Source organism: Paroedura picta, chromosome 5 (genome assembly GCF_049243985.1).
Source record: "Paroedura picta isolate Pp20150507F chromosome 5, Ppicta_v3.0, whole genome shotgun sequence".
Classification (NCBI taxonomy): Eukaryota; Metazoa; Chordata; class Lepidosauria; order Squamata; family Gekkonidae; genus Paroedura; species Paroedura picta.
In genome coordinates, this window is record NC_135373.1 from 100,222,035 (window position 1) to 100,244,023 (window position 21,989).

The 21,989-nt window shown below is 46.5% G+C and overlaps 1 protein-coding gene across 3 annotated transcripts in view; it reads right to left on the minus strand.

Annotated features, from left to right (window-relative positions):
• The window catches only part of MGAT3 (beta-1,4-mannosyl-glycoprotein 4-beta-N-acetylglucosaminyltransferase), a 65,888-nt gene that overhangs the window by 36,424 nt on the left and 7,475 nt on the right, over positions 1–21,989 (minus strand). The window contains exon 1 of one of the 3 annotated variants that reach the window (XM_077339456.1): positions 13,648–14,839. The exons of the other annotated variants lie outside the window; for them this stretch is intronic. The gene's annotated coding sequence lies outside the window, so the exon portion shown is untranslated. Of the gene's footprint in view, positions 1–13,647; positions 14,840–21,989 lie in introns of those variants that run through there. 3 annotated transcript variants of the gene reach the window in all.

Here is a 21,989-nt window from a genome sequence, read left to right on the forward strand (position 1 = left end):
CCCGTCCATACTCTGGAATAAGGGAAAGAAAAGAATATAAGCCATGGCATGTCAGCGTGGGGTGTATCGCGTCTTCGTTGCTGACCTGTCAAACAAGAAAAAAAATTTAAAGGGCAAAGGGGATGGAATGACACTCACCGCTCCAAGCCGGTCTCCGAGGCACACGACTTTGCTGAACAATTCCGCCTCCATGGCGAGGCAGAACTCCTTAAGGATATCGCCAACCGTAGTGACTCCGAGTCCGAATTGCTGGGCTACTGTCCGGAAGTACTGAGGGGTGGCCAAGTACCACAATGCGGCAGCCACCCTTTTTTCAACTGGAACGGGGCGCCGCATGCCAGTGACTTGCCTCTCCATGCGTCCACGTAGAGCCTCCACGAGTTCAAAAAATGTCCCCCTCGACATCCTGAAGTTGGCAATCCAGTGGTCATCATCCCAGCGAGTCCACACAAAATTCTCCCACCAGTCAGAGGATCGTTCGTCCACCCAGAACCGGGGGGGGAACCGGACCTCTGCCAGAGCTTGCCAGCGTTTCTTGGCCGCCATGGTTACCCTTACAGAACGTCTTCTGCTGCTGGTCAGCGTTCCGGCCACCCGTTCTCGGTACTCCGCGATAGCATACGTCCGACGCGACAAGGCGGTATTCATGCGCTGGACCACCGCGAGCATGTAAGCCAGCAATTGAAAAATAAGCCTCTCCATTGCAACGTTGACCTGTGCTGCGGGCAGTAGGCTACGCAAACAAAAGAGTGAGGCCGACCGCGTGTCTGCCCAGGTGCATATAAGCAGGTAACCTGTGGGCGTGTACTGTGGGCGGGGATTAACCAATCAAACATGTCAATGCATCTGGTTCCTAGAAAACAATAGAAAACACGTTCCAAGGGCGCCAATGATCGGACGATAACGCGTTGCTACGGGGTTTCCTGGGTTTTTTAAAAAAAAAGGGAACCCCGACAAGTTCGGCTTCAGGGTCGAGGTCAAAGGTGTGCCTGCAGTTTGATTGACGGGCACGGGAGGCCAGAAGCGCTAAAAAGGGACCTCCTTTGTAGCGATAAGACGGAGAACCGGAAGCCTGTGGGTTACGAAAGTGGCGAGAAGTGAAAGTGCCAAATTCCGCAAAAACCGCAGCTGTGCGTTACGGGCACGGCTAGTTACATTTCGCTACTTGAAGTAGCGCTTTCACAAACGGCAACCAAATAGCAACTTTGAGCTCTGTGCGAAATGGCCCAAAGATTTGAGTGCATGTAAGCTGGCAAAATACCAGTTTCTTCATGCCAAGGACAGATGCAGCCACTTCCTGGTCTAGGACCTTCCCTACTACCACCTTCAACCATGCAGTAGGGGGGAAAGGCTGAGTTTTGACAACAGGTTGATTAGGTGGTCTGAGAACACTCCCATAAGCAATGAAATTGAAGTACTGTTTAGGAACAACAAAGCATATGAATCCCTGAGCCCAAAGCTCACTGGCTGCATTGAGAAAGAGCCTCCTAGAGCTGACTGCACCCCCCCTCCCCAGGTGGTACCCCCACAACAAAGGCTGCAGGAACTCTGTGTTCATTGGAATTACTTTCCTAGCACTGCTAAGTGGGTGACAGGACCACACAGTCAGGACAGCAGACCTGCAGGGGGCAGAAGGGCCAATGCTGGCCTAACCATGGAAAAACACACATAAAAACTGTGCAGAGTGATAACCCCACTGTCATCAATGCACACAAGAAAAATGCACGCATGGAAAATTGCCCACATGGAAAAACTGAGCAAAATAAAAACTGGCTTCTTTCTCATTATGGGTAATATATATATAGTTAAATCATTGTTTTTATTATTAGGGTTAGGTAGTCCTTTGTTGTGGTCACTGGGTGTACCACAATATATTAGTTAAAATACAAGTAAAAGGATATTGAGCTATGAAACTGACTTATTTTAAACTATTTTGTCTTGTTAAAGTTTACTAATAGTTTTAAATGTTATGGTTTTATGTTTAAAATAACAAAATAAATAAATAATATTAAGTATTTTATTTATTATTTAAATTTATAGACTGCAACTCTCGGCCCGACCAGCTCATGGCGGTTTACACAAAAAAGCATAAAAGCATTAAAAACCCAATACCCCCATACAATAAACATAATTGGTATAATTGATACAAATTGTGGCAAGAACAATTTATACCCTACTCAGCCTCCCCAGCACAACTCTTCTGTTCCTTGAATGTCCAAATAGATGTCCCTAGGCAATGCTGGCCTAAGGGGGGTAAAGATAACAAAAAGGAAGGGGGGACCCAATCTTATATCCCAGTCTCCAGCCTGGCCTCAACCAAATGCCTACCAGAAGAGCTCCGTCTTGCAGGCCCTGTGGAACCCAGAGAGTTCTGTCAGGGCCCTCAGCTATTCTGGGAGCTCATCCCACCAGGTGGGGGCCAGGACCAAAAAGGCCCTGGCCCTGGTCGAGGCAAGGTACACTTCCTGGAGGCCCAGGACAACCAGTAAATTCATACCTGCAGACCACAGAGCCCTGTGGGGAGCATAAGGAGATAAGCGGTTCCACAGATAGGCTACATATAACCTTTAAGGTCCCAGCCAGAACCTTGAACTTGATCCAGAAGCTAACGGGCAACCAGTGCAGCTGCCTCAGCATTGGCAGGACATGGGCCCTGCAAGATGACCTAGTGAGGACCATGCAGCCACATTTTGTACCAGCTGCAGTTTCTGGGTCTGGGACAATTGTAGGCCTGCATAGAGCGAGTTACAGATGGCTAATTTGAAGAATTTAAAGCCATATAGTTATTAAAAAGCATTGAAAAGGTAGACAAAATGTAAGTGAAATTAATTTTATTTTTAAAAATAACACTTTAATTTAAAATTTTATATTTTAAAAAAATCCTGCCTATTTTTCCAATAGGACATTAAAAAAAAAAAAAAAACCTTGCAGGTAAGATGTCAAGGACCAGGTTGAAGGTCTTGCTACCCTGATTTCACAGAATCATGGAATCTCACGTCAAATGAGAATGGAAAGACTCAACCAAGTCCTGACAGTTCTTTGAGAGTTTTACTTTGTTTATATTATTATTTTAAAATTTCTATTATTGTTCTTCTTTCTGCATAAAGCTTGTTGATAAAAAAACTCTTCCCTCCAGCAGTGAGGCAGGCCACAGCAGTGTTTTAAGTGAGAAGGGGCTTTTCTGTGGCCTCCCTGACAGCCAACTTAGGCAGAAGGGGAAAGCTTCACCCCCCCTCAAAAGCCCATAGACTCCTCTGCGTTGCTCTTGGAAATGCCTTCCTCGCCTCAGTCAAGAGCTGTTAGAGCAGGGGTAGTCAAACTGCGGCCCTCCAGATGTCCATGGAATTGTAGTCCATGGACATCTGGAGGGCCGCAGTTTGACTACTCCTGTGTTAGAGGCTTCCTTCACAGCAGGCCTGAAGGCGGGGGGGGGGGGGGGGGTGGAGTTAGCTGCCAGGGATGGCTAACTCACCAGGTGACGGACTCCAACAAACTGAAAGAACTGTGAGGAGATAGTCAGGGGTGGGACACAAACGCTGATTGGGCCGCCGCCGGGTTGTTGGGGGTGGGTTTGAGAGGGGCTGCAGACCAGAAGTGGAGGCCGGACAAGCTCCAGCCAGGAGGTCTCTGCTCAAATATTTTAACAGCAAAGCGTTAAAGATTTGTTTGTTTTCTTATATTTATATGCCGCCTTCTCTTGCAGCTCAGGGTAGTTTACAATGGAACTTTCCTAGAAACTAGTGCATTGTAAATAAACATATTGGTTTGAATATGTATAACATTGCTAAACAATAGGAATTTGTGTCAAATATAAACAGTTTACAAAAATCAACATTCACCAACAAGACAGTTTACTCCATTTTTCTGCACTGTGGTTTCTGTTCTTACTAGCAAGTGCAGACTGATGGTGGGAGGGGCCTCCGGCCTTAGTTGGATGCATGCACTCGTCTTGAGCAAAGGCCTAGTGGAAGAGCTCCAGTTCGCAGGCCCTGCGGAATTGGTTTGGCTCCGACAGGGCCCTGATGTCATCCGGGAGCTCGTTCCACCAGGTGGGGGCCAGGCTTGGTTTTTGTCAAGGTCAGTCGAGCTTCCCTGCAGCCAGGTATCACCTGTATATCTGGAGTGTAGTGTTCTCTGGGGCGTGTAGGTGAAGAGGTGGTTTCTCAGGTACTTGGGGCCCAGAGCACATGTTTTGTATAGCAATTAATTAATATATATTTTTTATAATTTAATTTATATCCTCCCTCTCTTGACTATGTCGTCTTGAGGAGGCTTACAACAGTAAAAAACATAAAATCCCGTAAAAACACTGAACATACAGTTTCATACAATAAGATTATCAAAACCATGAATTCACAGATGACACTAAAAAAAACAAACAACAATGTACAGTTACCCTCTAATCCAGGGGTAGTCAACCTGTGGTCCTCCAGATGTCCATGGACTACAATTCCCATGAGCCCCTGCCAGCATTTGCTGGCAGGGGCTCATGGGAATTGTAGTTCATGAACATCTGGAGGACCACAGGTTGACTACCCCTGCTCTAATCCAATCAGCGGTTATAATCTTCCGATACCCAATAAATAAATTACTATATGAGCGTATTTTTCCGTGTGGGTATTTTTCAGTGTGAGCAATTTTCTTGTGAACATTTATGACACTGGGATTTTCTTCTGCACACAATTTTCATGTGGGCTCATTTCATGTGCGATCAAAGGAACGGAATGAGACAAGGACTTCATCACACACAGGGAATTGAACTGCTGGTCATGGATCAGAATGCAAAGATGACTAGAACGAGGGCAGAAAGCTATCAAATGATGTGTGGTGTGGGAAAAGTGGAGGGCTTCCCCCCCTCCCCCACATAAGATTAGGACCAGGAGACAACTGATGAACGCTATTCAGGACCCAGAAAAGTACTTCTCCACAACATGAATAATTAACTCAGGGAACTTGCTACCACAAGATATAGTATTGACAAAGGGAGCTCTGAATCTCAAAAGCTTATGCGTCCCTCCCCCGCTCTCAAAACCATTTTGTTGGTCTCTAAAGTGCCGCTAGATTTGAACCTAACAGGATGCAGCGATTCTCTCAAGTTTTGATAGCTTTAAAGGGCGATTAGACAAATTCGTAGAGTAGAGTCAATCAATGGCTATTAACTAGAATGGCTAAATTGAGCCTCAGTATTCAGAGGCAGCTTATCTCTGAATGGCAGTTGCCGGGAAGAGCAACAACGACAAGATTTTGGCCACTGTGGAAGGAGGATAATGGACCACTGACCGATCCACATAGCTCCTCTTACTAATCAAATGGAACGATCCAACTCCCCTTGTTGTAGCCTCAAACAGTCTCCATAGAGGCGTCCTGCAAACGTATAGCCCCTTCAGGGACATATTTACTGTAGCCTTCAGAAAGATTCTAGTGGGCAGTATTGTCTTTGATACAGGAAGGCTCATTTATAAACTAGAGATCTTGAACAACCTTAAAGTTACTGGTATAATTACTGCACATAATAATAACATGATAAATGCTACATGCTCAATGAATGGATTTCAAACTCCATGCATTTGTGATATACAAGCTGCCGAAGAGGAAGCAAGATCACTGGCAACTAACAGAATACTGGGGAATGAAATTTTGCTCAGCTCCAATGTAAGTAGATCTGGAGTGGACCACACTGTTTGTGGTAACATGGTCCTGATCTGTACTGGCTGGCAATCCCAGTGATAAAGTGGCCATTCCAATGGTGAAGTTTTATCTTTTGTTTTCTTGCTCAGTTGTTTCTCCAATTATGTTGCAGTTTACACATCAACCATAAGAATCAAACTTCTTGCACAGCTTCTTCCCAGGAGCCCCCTGGACAGTCATGGAATACATAATTAAATAACTGCATGAGGGGGAATGATTACAATCCTGTTGCATTTCTGAAAGTTAACTTGTGGTCCCTCTCTCACACACAAGTGGGTTCTTAGTGGAAGGATAAAGGTTGCCAACCTCCAGGTGGCACCTGGAAATTTCTCATTATTGCAAGAATAATCAGCTCTCTTGGATAAATTATTGCTGGGGGGGGGAGGTACACTCAATTACATTATATTTTTATAATCTCCAGGTATTTCCCAACTCAGAGCTGGTAACTGAAGTAAGGAATCACATGACCATTGGAGTTCAGAGAGTTGACGTCTGTTGGGCTATTTCCTCATCCTTAAGGAAACCTTGATTCTAACTCCGGCAGGAAATCCCCTTCTTGGAAAATCAGAAAAGTTCAGTGCAATTCAAATCTTGCCTAGTTAATCTCTCCAAAGTGCCGCAGCACAGTCATGTTTTTCCACAACAGACCAAAAGCTGCTTCATGCATTACCAGCAGGAAAGAAAACAACATGTCCTTGAGTGGTGAAGCGCATGTGCGTGTATTGGCAATGCAGTCAATGTGCATCTGGAAAGCTCAGCCAGACCTCAGCATGTGTTGGCTGCTGGTTTTCAGGTATATAAATATCCTTTTTTACAGAAACTGTGGTCCAACTGTGGTCAAGACCCTGTTTGTGCTGTGCAGTATGTAAAGCAGCCCAGACCAGCTGCTCCTCCAGTCACTCTACCTGTCTTGGCTGCAATCCACCTGCCAATTAAACAGTTCCATTAAAAGCCAGTGGGAAATATAAGCCTCTTGGAATATTACAAAATGGCATCAAAAACTTGCATGGTATCCATTGCATTTCTTGCCACTAAAAGCACAACCATGATAAAACACCGCTATATATAAAGGTCAGGATCAAGTTCTTGCACAAAATCCATCCCATTCTAAGAGCCACAAATCCCATCTTATGCATTCTGTTCCTGTTTGGGAACTCATGGGACAACTTCTACTGACACAGAGGTAGCAGGGGGGGGGGGGGAGTACGGAAATGGATATCAAAGCCACTGCAACTAACTGTGAGGGGGAAAAAAGATCACCAGCACTGAATATGCCCAGCACTTCCAGGAAACTATAAGGCATTGTTCCATTTCAGAAACTGTCTCTGAATTATGGAATAGCTTTTGAATTATGCAGATGCCTTCCTGTCATTCTCCAGGCCATCCCAAATGCAGGTGTTGTCACAGACCCACCCCAGGGAACAGCAGACTGATCAAGATACACGTGGAATAAAGGAACCCATGAACACACGCAAGACACACACCACCTAAATATGCTTGTAAAGGGATTAAGTTCCCCTGAACATCACAATATCACACAAATGACCCTATGTTGCCTGGATGTGGCAAACTATCTAACATGCCTCCTGGGACTTCAGTTCTAGTACTGAAGGTGGTGGGAGAGCTTGACCATTTATAGCTTGTTTACTAGGGGCTGGAGTAGTTGGATTACACATGGATCACACACACACATATTCTAATGTGCAGCTCAAGTCCACCTGGTCTTAGCCCGCTCATACACTGCAGAGGAGATTTCTAGCAGAAATAGACTGCATCTTTCTGATAATGTTTACAGGTCATTTGTATGCCTGAACATACCCAGGATGCATGTTCCCCACAAGCCAGTAGATTTCAAGGGCTTATTTAGGGCTGCAAAGAAGAGGAGACCAGGGAAACAAAATGCCATGGACCTTGATCACTCTAAGAGTCCATCATGAACCTGGGCGTTTTCTGCAGTTGGTTGGCTTCATCCATCTAGAGCAGTGGTCCCCAACCTTTTTATCACCGGGGACCACTCAACGCCGGGGACCACTCACCAGGGACCACCTTTTACTGAGGCCCGGTGGGGGGGGTAGTTTACTCCTCTACTCTCAACCACTGCCCTAGCACTCTCTGATCGCTATGGTAATGTTTAAACATCCCTTCAAAATAAGATACAGACACGCCACAACAATTAAGTGTGTTGTAAAGGGCTGGGGGGGATGAAGTAAAGGGGCGGGGGGGGGGAGAAGGCGTCCTTCGGGACCCACCTCCAATTAGTCGAAGGACCACATGTGGTCCGCAGCCCACAGGTTGGGGATCGCTAATCTAGAGGTCCTTTCCTACTTTGGATTTTAAACTGCAGCAGGTTTTTTTTTTGAGAAAGGAAATATAACCCTTTCATCATTCACTTCCCAGGTTTTCCCCTGCCTCAACATGCTCTCTCTCAAACTTTTTTTAGGAGGATCTTTCCAGAAAGAATTTAGCAAATCATTTGACAGAAAGGTGCATATTTTTTGAAGATTCCAGTGCACTAATACCATTTCCCTTGCTTTGGTACATAGCCACCATTTTCCTCTGGCACCACCAGAGGACTTTTTCTGGTCATCATAGACTACTTCTACAATATATCACAATAACCATAATAGCGAGCTATTGTCATGATACTCTGAATTCCCAGCCTTCATTTTGATATCAATAAATGCCCAGATCTCTTTGTTGTGATAGCTAAGCCTCCCCAACACAAAAGGGAGGGATATTTTTTTAAATGGAGATGAAGAATTCAGAGGAATTAGTAGACCACAAAAGTTATTCTGCTATAACCTAAGTAGGGCTGCTTACTTTGGGTTGGGAAATACCTGGAGATTTTGAAGGGGCAGCTTGGGAAGTGTGGGGTTGGAGCAGGGAGGAATCACAGTAGGATACACTGACATAAAGTTCACCTTCCAAAGCATTTCTCCAAGGGAACTGACTTCAGTCTTCTGGGGAGATCTCCAGGCCCCACCTGAGGGTTGGCAAGCCTAATACATCAGCAGCTTTATTTAAGGGAGGAAAATAACTAAAAGTGGCTTGTGGCGGGTGTGTGTGTGTGTATGTGTGCAGTGAAAATGACAGCTGATGGATTCATGTGGGCACAAAATTCTTGCGTGTGTGGATGCACCAATGCCAGAATGAATGCTCCTGCCAGTCCCAGCACCAATGACAGAAAAACGGATGCTCCCTCATCACACAGATTCAACACGTGTTTGGACTGGATCCATGCTATGTGCAGGGAGCCCAGAGGAAATCTTTGTCTTGGGGCCCATGGTAGTCCTTGGCAACCCCGATTGCACCTTTGACAGCTGGAAACTTTTCAGCATCAACCAAACAGACTCAATGGCCTTAGGCCTATTCCATGGTATGATTTGAACTTCCTGCTCTGCAAAGAGAGAACCAGTCAAAATACATCACCTCCTAGCCAAGAAGAAATCTAATTAAGCAACCACGTCTGCTCATTGTCTCAACTACTGAGCATGAAGAATCCAGAACAATAAAGAAGAGGATTTGGTACAACTTGAACACTTGCTACCGATTGGCACAATATGCACTATAACAGGAGAAATTATAGTTGCCCCTTGCACAAATCTCTTAGAGGCACTGAAGCCCTTTGCGGTGTGGAGTCCTGAAACTCCACTTCTTTCTCTTGGCAGGCCCTGCTAATAAAATATTTGGAAACCCACTGAGCCAGCTGGGGACAGAGAGGCTAATTTGATCAGGGAAGAAGGTGTTGTCAGGTGCTTAACACACATGACTCCAACCTAAATCGAACCCATAAATCTGTTACCAGCGTTGTCGGGGAAAGGAGTATATAAGTACCTGCATTTTTTCCTCCTAGCAGGATTAAATAAAAGTTTGAGGAAAGGGAAATTTAGTTGATAAAATAGTAGTACATGGGGGAAAGGTTAATGCTGCCCCCCAATACAGCTGCTTTCAAGTAAGGAAAAAGACATCATATTACAAATGTATGAAGCTGCCAAGTACTTAATCAGAACTTTGGTGGATCTAACTCGGCACAGTCTTCTCTGGCTGGTAGCAGCACTTAAATGGAGAAACATGAGCTGCTTAAGAAAACTTTCAGTTCCATTGTGGTTCAAAAGCAAAAAAAAGAAAAAAAGTGGGGAGAGTTTCAGATTTCAACATCTCAGTCTTCTTTTTATCTGCAAAAGGGGAGTTTGATATAATGTGGGGGAGGACAGTGGCCCAAGGGCACTGCCATGTGCAATCGATACATAGCTGCATAGAGAGGACTATCTGAACACTCCTACCCAGGACAGCAGTGGAGAAGCTGAGGCCTGATCCTTGGGACTTTCTGCATGCAGGATAAAGGCTCTGACCTGCAGACCCCACCCCACATCAAATCTGGCTTGGGCCCTCAGAGTCAGAGAGTCCAGAGATGTCACAACTCTTACTATCTTGCTGAACTGAGAGAGGGGAGTCTATGGAGATGCTCATTGATCAGCCTTTCTCAACTTTTTTACCATTGAGAAACCCCTGAAACATTCTTCAGGCTTCAAGAAACCCCAGAAGTGACTCGAGCATGCAGAATATGGTCAAGAAGTATAACAGTACACCACCCAGGGCCCCTCTTCTTCCCACCCCCTTCAGTCCCATCATTGGCCATTTGGGGAGGGGGGAGGAGGTCAATATGGCCGTATATGGCCATGTTGTTGTTGTTAGGTGCGAAGTCGTGTCTGACCCATTGCAACCCCATGGACAATGATCCTCCAGGCCTTCCGGTCCTCTACCATTCCTCGAAGTCTATTTAAGTTTGTACCAACTGCTTCAGTGACTCCATCCAGCCACCTCATTCTCTGTTATCCCCTTCTTCTTTTACCCTTGATTACTCCCAGCATTAGGCTCTTCTCCAGGGAGTCCTTCCTTTTCATGAGGTGGCCAAATTATTTGAGTTTCATCTTCAGGATCTGGCCTTCTAAGGAGCAGTCCAGGCTGATCTCCTCTAGGACTGACTAGTTTGTTCGCCTTGCAGTCCAAGGGACTCGCAAGAGTCTTCTCCAGCACCAGAGTTCAAAAGCCTCAATTCTTTGACGCTTGACCTTCCTTATGGTCATATCACCCAATAAATGTTTAACAATTAAAAAATATATATTTAAAAATTAACTAACTCCCACCCATTCGGAAAACCCTTTCAGGGTTGTCAAGAAGCTCCAGTTGAGAAACCCTAGTTGAGAAAGCCTGCTGAGTGTAGACTACCCAGTTTTGTTTTCACACTATGTCACCCATACCCTGATCATGCTCATGTACTATTCTACCATTTGGCCCACCGGGCCCATTCCACACACTTTGGATAATGCAGTTTCAATATCCTTTTGTAGCTGGATTTTCTTGTGCAGAACAGGAAAATCTACTTCTAAAGTGCATTGAAAGTGTGCAGTTTACACCCAGGAGTCATCAGTTTTCAAACAGATTGCAAGTAGAATACATCACAGCTCCTAATGTACATAACCCTTTTGGCCAAACTTTGTGTCTTACTGATGATACTGTGTAATGCTCTAATCCAGCGGTCCGCAACCTTTTGCAGGCCGCGGACCGCTGTGCTGGGGTAGGGGGAGAGGGCAACCTGGGGCCCCGAGCACGCGCAGCAGCCCCGGCGCAAACACGCATGCGCGGACTTGCCACACGTGCGCGTCTGCGTCCGGCGGGGGCGCAAACACGCACACGCAGCAGCACTGCGCATGAGCGGACTTGCCACGTGTGCGCGTTTGCGCCCCTGCTGGATAAAAATGCGCGGCCAGTCCGCGCATGAGCGTTTGTGCCGCCAGCATGCTGGTGGCCGCGGCTCCCTCTCCCCGCCCCTCCAGGCCGTAAGGAAATCGGCCGCCAAAGCGGCCGATTAGCTTGTAGCCCGGCAAGCTTCTCCCCCCCCCCCCCCCGAAGCAAGAAGCTTGCTGGGCCGCAAGTTAATCGGCCGCTTCGGTGGCCGACTTGCTCGCAGCCTGGTGAGCTTCTCACTGCGGGGGCGGCGGGAAGAGGGAGCTGCGGCCCGGTACCGAGGCCTTCGCGGCCTGGCACTGGGCCACAGCCCGGGGGTTGGGGACCACTGCTCTAATCAACTGCAAGAAACAGATAATTCCCTCTTCCTAGGAATGCTGGCTTTGTTCCCCAAAAGTAGTATAAGAAGTCTCCACCAGTTCTAAATGACAACTCCCAGGATTTCTGGGGAAACCCAAAAGTTATAACTTAAAACCAATATATATATTTAGATGTACCCTTTGGACACAAGTGAAGAGAAGCCAATATCACCACTACTCCATTATTTACAGGAAACACTGGTGCCTTCAGAAGTCAGCCAATTCCCCCATGTTTACTAGAATGTTTCGTACAGGCTTGTTTGCAGCTTGTTCCTAATTATTCCTAATGCTATAATAAGTAGCCTAATGTAACTAAAACCAACATAGCAATTACACCAAGAAGACTGCAGACGAGCAGGAGATTTTACGCAGTGTGGCCATTTTAAAAGAGTGTCTCCTGATATTAACTAGAGGTGCATCTCAACAAGTCAGCTGTCTTCAACCTTTTATGAAAAGCCCATTCCAACAAACGCAATGGGAACTTGCCTTCAAACAGGCCAGTCTTAACATTTAGGTGTGTCCAAGCCTCTTCATTTTAATAGGATCAGGCTGCAAGTGTGCTTAGGATCACAGCTCATTACACGCATGACTTGGTTCCTCCACTGAAGCCAACAGAGCTTGTTTCCATATAGATTAGTGAAGCGTGCAGGGGGCAGTTCCTGTTACCAAAGGAGATTATGTCCAGTTTCTGCACACTCAAGTCTAAAGGAGCGTACAAACTATGAAATAAATCATTCCCTGCCAGCTCTCCTCTACCTTTAATGCCTGCCATGCAAAGGGCGGGGGGGGGGATACAGAAGGTCAAGCTTTTCCTATCAGTCCATCTTCCAGCTTCAAAGAAATTTTAACCATTCAGTTCCAATCTGTTATACTTGTGCTTAGAATAAACTCAAGAACCCTGCTAGCATAGGGGAATAGTTAGGACTTGGATCTGAAAGACCCAGATAGAACTCCCACTCAGCCATGGAAGCTCAATGGGTGATTATGGGCCAATTACTATCTCATACCTTCACCTATCTCACAGAGTTGTTGTGAGGATAAAACAGAGAAGGGGAGAACAAGGTTGTACACTGTAGCCAGGGGGAGCAGAGTACAAATATATTAATGTATGTAGAGAGAGGGCATCTCTTCACAGTTTAAGATTGGAAAGGCAAAAGACTCCAGTCTTCAAACCAACCAGTTACACAAAAAACAGCCTAATAGTATTGAAGATTAATCCATAAGTAAGCCTGATTGTATTTAATGGAATATCTTCCTCCCTCTCATTCTATGAAGCTCCTAGTTACACAGTACTGAGGCCTTACAGCCAATCCTTGGCACATTTTTTGGAAAATAAATCACAAATAAGGTCATTTCTTGAAAAATGTAGGGAAGGCTATATTAGCCTAGCACTGACCCATTCACCAGAAAGCCCCCTGGGTGACCCTGGATCAGTTGATCTCTACCTCACAGGGCTGTCAGAAGAATGAACCACCCTCACTGCCTTGAGCACCTTAGAAGAAAGGCAAAATAACCAACAAGAAAGACATAAAAGAATTATCAGTCTGAGCCTCACAATATCAGTAGTGAAATCAACAGGAATCTCTTCTAAGCAAAGAGCATATTGCAGCCTCTTAAGAACAGCAGCTGATTCATAAGAGGAAAATTCAGAGCAGCCTCAAACCCTCACTCTGCATTCACTCCCCCAATAAGCTGGCCCATAAACTTCACATCTAATGTACGTTTATTTAAAGAAAGTCTATCGGACAACATCAGCAGCACGAGAAAAGCCAATGACAGAATCTTTCTCAGAGTCAGAAGAATGATAAAAGCAACTAGAGATAACAGAGGGACACAGCTAACTCAAACCCACCCTGCAGTTGCCTTCCAGCTCCTTCAGAAAACCGTCACCATGAAGCTTGCTTGGTTCAACTGCAGGTTTCTCTTCATGGAGGTGCTGCTACCTATTCTGCAAGCTGGTGCTAGAGCTCTTCCTTCCCACCTGGGACTGATTGCTATAAATTGGCCACCAAATGCAATTCTTCAGTTAATTATATTTCCAGCCCATGCTTGTTATGTGCTTTATATTCCACCAAAGAGTGAAACCAATGTATTGCAAAGACTGTCCAAGTCCTTCTGCTCCTGCTGTCCTTGCCTGGCCATGATTAGGGCCCGAGACCATGTTCAGAGGTGGCCCAGCGGCACTTTGGTAGTCTCAGAGCCTAAAACATAAGCACTGAGCAAGTCCTTGTGGCTTTCTCCCAAGACCAGCAGTGGGTTGTTGATTTTTTTTCTCTTTCTCAAGGTACGGGAAGAAGGTCCTTCTCATTATTATAGCTTTGCCAAAAGTGTCCCAAATGAATGGATACAAAGAAGAAATGAAGGGTGATCCTGCCGTCTCCAGCCTAAGCTTCAGTTGCTCTCTTCCTTACTTGCAACATTTATTCTCAATTGTTGGCCAACGCCTAGAGAAGTATCCTAATAGTGAAGCTAAAGACAACACAGCAATTGCCATTACAAGAATTGCAAGGCATAAGTGAGAAAGACATTTTTAAAACATGTGGCTGTTTGGCTGGCTCCTTGCTGAGTCGATGAAGCACTTCTTGCAGTTTCATTAAATGGAAGCCACAACTTTCAAGCAAGCCTAATAGCTCAGGAATCCAAAGGCAACTCTGATCAGGGCTGAAGTTCCATAGTTTGAAAAAGGCTCCGGGCTGGATCTGAGAGGGCTATGGCTTCTTTCGCTTCCGGCAGCAGCCGGGGTGGTAACAGCATGCAGACGGTTGAGGGCTCGTGTCACTGAATGTTTCTGCATGGAAAAAATGTTCCCTCTGCATGGGAAACTAGCACAATAAGGCTACAAATCTTTCCCTTGATATTTAGTTTTCTGTGTGTCAGATTTATGTGTTTGTTTTATTTATTTAGGAGCCTCTTGTGGCGCAGAGTGGTAAGGCATCCATCTGAAAGCTTTGCCCATGAGGCTGGGAGTTCGATCTCAGCAGCCGGCTCAAGGTTGACTCAGCCTTCCATCCTTCCGAGGTTGGTAAAATGAGTACCCAGATTGTTGCTGGGGGGTAAAAACAGTAATGACTGGGGAAGGCACTGGCAAGGCCATCCTGTATTGAGTCTGCCATGAAAACACTGGAGGGCATCACCCCAAGGGTCAGACATGACCTGGTGCTTGCACAGAGGATACCTTTACCTTTAAGAGCCTCTTGTGGCGCAGAGTGGTAAGGCAGCAGACATACAGTCTGAAAGCTCTGCCCATGAGGCTGGGAGTTCGATCCCAAAAAGCCAGCTCAAGGTTGACTCAGCCTTCCATCCTTCCGAGGTTGCTAAAATGAGTACCCAGCTTGCTGGGGGGTAAACGATAATGATTGGGGAAGGCACTGGCAAACCACCCCGTATTGAGTCTACCATGAAAACGCTAGAGGGCGTCACCCCAAAGGTCAGACATGACCCAGTGCTTGCACAGGGGATACCTTTACCTTTACCTTTTATTTATACTGATGATGATGATGAGATTTCAGTCATGTGGTCCTCTGCTTTTGAAGTGGATATGGGATAGTCCTAGTTTGTGAGGATTAGTTTATTGTGAGCCACCTTGAGAAGTTATTCAACCCCAAATGATATGAAGACAAAAGGTGGACCAAAAGTACATATTGGCACATACCCAACAAGCCAAAGTCACTGTGCAAAACAATCCCACTTGATTAAACCATACATGCACTAAAAATGTTTTTACCAAATCATTATATCGTATTATAGGTTTGTCACTGAGGTCCACACAAAAACCGGGTAAACCTCCGTTTTGCCATGTCATGCTTCCTCAGAGGACCCACATTATTAGAAGGATAAGCCTAAAAGAGTTCCCAAGGGGGACCGTAATAGAAGACATACATCCTAGAATTCTTCACAACTGCAAAAAGTCTATACAGCCCAAGGAAACATCGTTATACCTGAAAAAACAGACATGACCCAGGATAATGTTGTGAAAAATTCTTCTACGATGTATGTCTTCTACTGAGGTCACTCTGGGGCACCCTTTTATACTTATCCTTCTGGGAATGTGGGTCCACTGAGGAAGTGAAAGATGGTGAAAGAGGGGTTTACCAGATCTTCATATAGACATCAGTGATGAGCCTATAATCTGATGATATAATGGGGGGAGGGCTGGGGGGGGGGAGAGAACTTTATTTGCACTCTCTTAAAGGAATATTCACCTTATTTTCATTTTAAAAAATGTGTTTGAGTGCATGTAATCAAGTTGAATTATTTTGCCCAGTGACCTTGGCTTGTTGTGTAACCCCCAGGTGGTAGCAGGAGATCTCCTGTTATGACAACTAATCTCCAGGCAACAGAGATGTTCACCTGGAGAAAACGGCTGCTTTGGAAAGTGGATTCTAGGCACTGAAGCCCCTCCTCTCCCCAAAGCCTGCCCTCCTCAGGCTCCACCCCAAACATCTCCAGGTATCTCCCAACCCAGAGCTATCTCCCAACCTATACCTTGAGCACATGGCAGAAAGGCAGGATGGTATTGTAAATAAATAAGCTAGCGTTTCGCCAGCAGAAGTAGCATCTAGCCTGGGGGTTCCCAGCCTTGCAAAAGAACAACCCTGTTGTTCTAAAGGAAAACCGGAGTCAGGATCCATTCCTCTGGCATCACAAAAAAAGTTTCCATAAAGAACCTGCAAGGATGATATTTCCTCAGAAAAGTCCACTTCCCTGTGTGTCATGGTGAGTCATTATTCTGGGAATCCTAGCTTCTTTCTGACTGGAAGAAGGGAAGCCTCTAATCATCCATCCATGGCAGTGCAGTGACTCAGTGCAGGGGCACAACGAAGAGCCTCATCTCAGGGGGATGATTCTCCCGTGACTCATGCACAGATGCAAGAGACAAATTTAACACACACACACACAGGGCTTCTGGGACCTAGTCAATAATTAAATATTTCTTAAAGTATTCCGCTTGGGAATTACTGATCCAGATACTTCAGAGGCTCTGACTCAGCATCATGTGCCTGGACTCTTATTTATTGCACCGAGGTTACGTACATTGGTACTGGGTGGCCAGCTTTTTTTTCTGGCCAGCTTTTTTTTTTCCTGGCTCCTGCATCTTTATCACAGAGATTAAGCAGCTGAAACTTTTCCTGTCATGGAGCAAAAGGGATCGGAAGACCTTCCCGTGCACCCCAAGCTGGTGGTAAAGACCTGGGAGCAGAGCTGGGAAACGCTGGCCACCCTCCTTGTTTACCCAGGAGAAGCTTCCTGTCGATTCACAGTGAAGATATGTAGTTGGTGCCACTGCTCTCCTAAGGACCCTGCAGAGGAAGGGATGTATTTTGTTTGGCCTGAACAGATAATGCCTGGAGACGCACAACTAGGGTTGGGCGTTTCGGCTGTCGAAGCGGCTGTTCCAGCCCAAAGCTTTGGGCTAGAATGGCTGTTTCGGCAGCCGAAACGCCTGACCCAACTGATCTGTGGCTGACCACCAACTGATAGTACCACTAAGATGCATTTGTTTTAGTCATTTAACCGGAATAAAGCTTCATTTTTATCTAAACTGTTTTCCCCAACCTCAGCAGCCAAATCTTTTTCTGGTACCAAGGCTGACTTCAGGAATGTGTTAACTAATTAAAAGATAACAGCACCAAGCATGCACAGAGTGCTTTCTTTCACACCACTGAGTGACCCCAGCCTGTCCTTACTAATGCAAGGTTCAGAGGCAGGGGCTTCACATGGCGTCTGGCTTCCGGGTCAGCCAGCCCTCTCCTTTTGAAAAATTAGGCACTGGTGAATAAAGAAAGAGACAAATGCTCAGCATCAGATGGAGGATGCTCTCAGTTATGATTAAAAGATGAGGCTGGCACAGTATCTAGATCCTTAAGCCACCAAAGACAAGGGGGAAATGAACAGAGGATGCAGCTTCTCTCGGACGAAGCAAGCATCCCCTCCTGAAGCATCTGTGTTCATTTAGAGCAAGGGTAGTCAAACTGTGGCCTTCCAGATGTCAATGGACTACAATTCCCATGAGCCCCTGTGCCTGCTCAAAGCAGCTTACAAAGTAAATTGCAATAAAACACAAGAAAAGTGATGAATAGCCAATGAGCTAGCATTACAAAGCCAGACAGAGCCTACAGACAGGAGGGAACAGCAGGCTAGAAGCAGACTCTCCAGCCGTCTAGCCTGGTGCAGGATTCTGGAGGAAGCCAGTGCCCTGTGTTGCGATCTGCTGGTTGGTCTGGATAAAAGGCATTAGATGGCTTTTGTTTTTGGATTTATCCCATTTATCCCATTGCCTTTCATCCAACCGATTCAGGGCAGCATTCAAGGATTTCCCCCTTTAATCCTCATAGCAGTCCTGTGCGATAGATTAAGCGGAGAGAGAGTGAGTGGTCCGAAATGGCCCAGGGCTGAAGGTCTAACCAGATGGGATGTGGCTGATCCATGCCACGAGCACTTTCTTTTGAGGCCCATAGAACCACAGTGAGGGCAGGTACCACACAGGTTAAGCACCTCCTCCCAGTCAGCCACCTTCCCTTTCCCATGGCCGCCTTGAATTAAAATCAAGAGCTGGTTTATATACCCCGTTTTTTAATTACTGGAAGGTGTCCCAAAGTGGCGTACAATTGCCTCTTTCTAAAACACGATTTGGGGGACCGAAAGAGGCAGAGCTCCTGTGTCTAATGGAGTGTGCAAAAGTGCAGGTACGCACAGGTGTGCACAAAACAGTTACAAAAATGCCTCTTCTTCAGAACCATCCTCCATTAGATATGGTCTCCCTTGCAAATGCAGAATCCCTGCCCTTGATTCGGGGAGTGTGTCTTTGTTGCTTAGGACGTGCCTATTAGCCTAAGGAAATGTTCGATCAAAGGGATCTAAAAGTACAGCTCTAAATTTAAATGGACTCTATTGCTGATTGATCTGCTGTCATTATTAAGGACATTTGTTACCCTGAGTTTTCCACAAAGGTTCACTGCCCACATTTCCTGAGCCTCCTACCTAATGTCTATGTGTGTGTGCACCCTTCAGCAACCCTTCTTGTTCTTCCTTTGGACCCTAGGAATTTCCACCCATCTTTGTTATTTGTTGGCTACTACTGTGCCTGTGTACAAGCCTTGAAATGGCCCAGAGTCCATGACATGCTGTTCTAGTCCCCTCCTTGGAAACAGCCTGTTACTCCAGACCTAGAAGCACCTTATCCTTAGCCAAGAGCTCCTCTGCCGCTGTATCAGAACTGGCACCTTGACTGGACCATTTATCAATCCACACCATCACCAGGGCATGCAGAGCAGCTGTGGACCTGCAAAGAGAGGAAGAAAGGCAAGGGAGGAGGCTATGCAAGGGTACCAGGTATAGCAGCCTGTTTACAGCACCCTTTGTATAGTTGCCAGCCTCCAGCCGGGGCCTGGAGATTGCCTGCTACTACAATTTGTCTCCAAACGACAAAGATTTCTTCACCTGGAAAAAGTGGCTGCTTTGGAGAGTGGATTCTCAGGCACTGTGCCCGGCTGGGGTCCCTTTCCTCCTCAAGCCCTGCCCTCTCCAGGTTCCACATACATGCCCAGATCTCCCCCCCCCCCCCAGTTCTGGCCACCTGCGGGGCAGCTGGTAGCTAGGACCTAACCCAGGATCTAGCAAGCAAGCCTGTCCAGGACCCCCATGCAGTCCCAGAAGCCATTTAGCCCTTGATGGCTGCTGCCCGGCCCCCAGGTCTGTATATCTCAGACCTGAACAATTGCCCTGGAGCCAAGGGAGGCATTTTGTGCCGTGGGCACATTCTTTCCGATTTGAGAGGGACAATGTGTACTTCAAGCCGCTCCTCTCCTTCGCTGTCTCATTGGCAGCTTGAAAGGGCGCTCAGAGAGAAGTGTACACCTGTGACGCTGCCTGCACCTCCCACTCTCTGAGCCACTATTCTTCTTGTTCTCTACCCCCTTCTGTTTCGGGCACACAGGCAGCTGGACACCCAGGGAAGCAGAAGGAGAAAGCCAGCCCAATGGACAGCCAGTGTGCTGTTACGAGGGCAAAGTGGCTGTAGGCGCCAGGCTTCTTTGCCAAGCACTCACTCCTCATCCTCCCCAGGACTTCCAGCCTGGCATTTCTGCATGCTGCATCAGCCTTTATCAGCTCCGCCTCCTCCTCAGAGGGCATCCCATTCTGACTGGGGCAGAAATCCCAACAATGTACAAAGGGCAGACAAGCTCACACCAGTTTCCGCACACCATCAGTCCTGTCCGCCACTTTGATGGGGCTTCTGTGGGAAGAGCTCCTGGCCTTTGGTGCCTGCTGCCCACTTGTGCCCTCCCTGGTCCACGTTCCCCTCCTCCCTCCTTTGTCCGATCTATCCACTGTCCAATGGGAGGCCAAGATGGGAGGAAGGCAGGTGCTTTTATCTTCCAAATGCTATTCTCAAGACAGCTTGTAATGGGATCTCTACTAGAGGATATCTCCTCTAATGAGATCCCTGTCTCAATGCAGAGTTTATCTCCCGGCTGCTAGATCAATGCACAATGACAAGGGCGAGAGAAGGCACAAGCATCAAGTGCATCAGGTTATGCACAAACACACAGAGACACGGTCCTTATTTGCACAAATGGCTAGCCTAGGCTTACGAGCATGGACGTTTAAGCCGGGTGTTGACTCTGGGCTACCATAGCTACTAAGCATTTTATGAGGACCAACATGAATAGCAGGATGAATAGCACAGGGGCTGCCCAGGTTTCCTGTCAGCAATAGACAGGCCAGATCAAGGGACCGGAGATTGTCCCATGCTGGGATTTGGGGAGAGTCAGGTTGGCAGGGGAGGGCCAGGTAAAGAGAAGTTCTGTCCCTACGAAACTCAAATGCATCCCCACTCAGGAGCTGAGAAAAACTTGTTTGATACAGACCTTTGTTTGTGTATATTACACATGCCTACATGAGCTGTCTGTCAAGTCTTTCCATCCTCCAAGAAAGGAAACTCCCTAAAGCAGTTCTTTTCCATTGCAATAAACCTCTGAATGCCAGTGCTAGGAGGCAACATCAGGGAAGGCCTGGGTCTTTATGCCCTGTTTGTAGGTCCTCTGGGGCCACTGTTTTGGCTGATGTGTGAACAATGTGCTGGACTAGATGGAGCAGAGGTCTGATCCAGCAGGCCTCTTCTGACAATCACTGCTGCTATGAAAGGCTGCCAACCTTTTCCTGGTAGGATGTCCATCTTCAACAGCAGCAGAGCTTTTCCCAGCATGTGGTGGAAAAACCTTTCCCCACTGAATTTCTGCTTCTTGCGTAATTTTAAAAGGTACAGGATCATTGCCAGGAAAAGTTAACAGACCCAAGTTCTCACAGTAATTAGAATGTCTTCCAATTCTGGACCTTGCATAGATATCTTAGCACTGTGCACATATCGTATTGTGCCCACCGTGTGCATGTATGCACACAAAATGACATGCAGGTGCTATACAAGCACTGTTGGAGGAGACTTGCTCGAGTGAGCACTGTACACAATGTCAGCATACACAAATGGGAAACAGTCACGAAACCTCAGTAGGCAGTAGATGCACAATCACATAAACTCTGAGTAGAGACACATCCTTTGGCTTCTGCGACAGCTTAATGCATAAGTCTTCCAAACTTTGGTTTTACCCCGAGTTCTCTGAAGGGCTGTCAAAAGTATGAGCCTGTCTCGTTAACACATTGAAAGTTATAGCAATCATCATGCTCTTAAAACTCAGAACCATTCCTAGATACAACCCAGAGACCTGTTTCTTTTCTGAAATCTTTCTTATGTTTCCACTGATGAAGAGACCACAGCATATTCATGTGCCTGGGGGAAGCGCAAGGAACCATGACATTTTAGTACAAGCATCCCCGATTAAAAGAAACAGGAGTGTAATAGAAGCAAGGGCTTTGACACCAGTTTGAGAAATAGTCCTCTGAATGCAAACCAGCACCCATGGGGGGGGGAGGAGGTGCTGCTGGGTGTCCATGCTCCACATCTAAGAGGATCTTCTGCACATTCAAGGAATCCATACCAAGGCACTGAGGTGTCCAACAGCAGCCTGGCAAGGCAGAACAGCAGTCTTCCTGTCGCTCCTGCAAAAGCACCTTGAATCAGGAGATCCAGATACTAGACCAAATACTAGAAGAGCCAGAGGTAGCCCATTTCAAGTCTACTTTTTACAAGCCCTGACTGCAGAGATTCAGGAATTTTCAAAGGGCATCAAGCAGGGA